The sequence below is a fragment of the Austrofundulus limnaeus genome, unplaced genomic scaffold (genome assembly GCF_001266775.1).
Source record: "Austrofundulus limnaeus strain Quisiro unplaced genomic scaffold, Austrofundulus_limnaeus-1.0 Scaffold113, whole genome shotgun sequence".
NCBI lineage: Eukaryota > Metazoa > Chordata > Actinopteri > Cyprinodontiformes > Rivulidae > Austrofundulus > Austrofundulus limnaeus.
In genome coordinates, this window is record NW_013952515.1 from 1623023 (window position 1) to 1624615 (window position 1593).

The following is a 1593-nucleotide window of genomic DNA, read 5'->3' on the forward strand; positions in this document are numbered from 1 at the left end:
CAGTACTATATAACATTTTAGACACATTCTAGACAGTTTATCAGCTAAAAAAATTAATTTTGGGGTAAGTTACTCTTTAATAAATACTGACAGATAGTGTCCCTTGGCTTGGATCAAGTTTTGAATACTGGTCCTCTTGAGTTTGACACCTTTGTTTTAAACTATCTTTCTTAAATAAACACTAAAAATAAAAAGCCAACATTTATGATGGTGTGAGATTAAGTGTTTTATCACTCCAAACCCCAATGTTTGGTCCAGGTTGATCCTTTTAAGCTAAATATAAACCTTCATCAGGTTTTGCTCAACTCGATWCATTTTAGTGATGCACCTGTTGACACTAAATTCTTAAAACCTTAAGTTCCACATGTTGCTTGACTRGCCCCCTTTCCCCGCTCATCATCTATTGTTGTGGTGTATTATTAAGCCTTTTATCAGTAATAGATGAAACAAAAACCTGGTGTGAAAAGCTCAAATTGCTGTAACTCATGAGTGAAGCAGAAGTGGATCAAGATATTTGAAAAATAATGAAATAACCGCAAATGAAATTGAAGAGTGGCATTGTTCGAAATGCCAATCCCTGAGCATCATCAGTTTGCAATTATCGAATATCGAGCAGAAGTTCCCTCTGCAAAGACAGACCAACAGCCAAGCTCTTTATTTCAGTTGTTTTATAGTTTAATTGCCTTTACTAGACAAATAAATGTTGCTTTGTTGTAGAACAGTTTTCATCAGCTTACAACAAAATGTGGAACAAAGTGTCTCACTTGCTGAAAGCTGTGAAACCACTAAAATAAAAAAATGTTTAAAAAATAGTGCGTAGAGGACAAAAAAAAAGTTGACGCTGATAATGTCTCAGTGGCCCCAACACATGAAAAGGTCAGTATGTGATGAGTTATGTAATTTAATGTTAAATACCAAAAGGTGAACCCACACCTTCCGGACAACTTGTTTTTTAATGATGACGCTTCTAGAAATGGTCTGATCAGACCGGTAAATGCAGACAGTTTAGCATAAATAATGAATCCTGTTTGGGTATAGTTTTGATTATTTATGAGAAAATTAAGGGTAGAAAATATATTTTTATTGAACAATTGAAATCAAATTAGCTGTTAAGGTTTGCAATAAAAAAATAAAGATGTTTCAGCTTTTTTTATTTTTATTTGACGAATATTTACATTTCAACTAAGCTTACACATTATTTGAGTTTTTTATTTGTGTGTTTTTTATGGAGGATTTGGAGGGGACTGACCAGGTTTAAATTTATTCAGGCCACAAAAAAAAGTCCAAAGTTTCAGGGAAGGTCCAAACAAAATAACTCAAACCAAACTTAAGAGCAGTAAATAATCAGATACAGTTTGTACAAATGATTAAACTGAACATAATAATAATTAAAAAAGGTTCAAACTTGCTTCAAAGTTGGCAAATTAAAATGAGATTTATTTTAATTATTTACCAGTTTGTTTTCTGCGGTCCTCTTACTACAAAATAAAAACAAAATATTTTGTTCATAGCGATCTTATGACATGTTAGAGACATAAAATGGTATTAAGTGGTTCTTATTTATTTATTTATTTATTTATTTATTTATTTATT

At 31.5% G+C, this 1593-nt stretch overlaps 1 protein-coding gene across 1 annotated transcript in view; it reads right to left on the reverse strand.

The window, feature by feature from the left end:
- The window catches only part of jak1 (Janus kinase 1), a gene marked incomplete in the record, with an annotated part of 43202 nt that overhangs the window by 40892 nt on the left and 717 nt on the right, over window positions 1-1593 (reverse strand).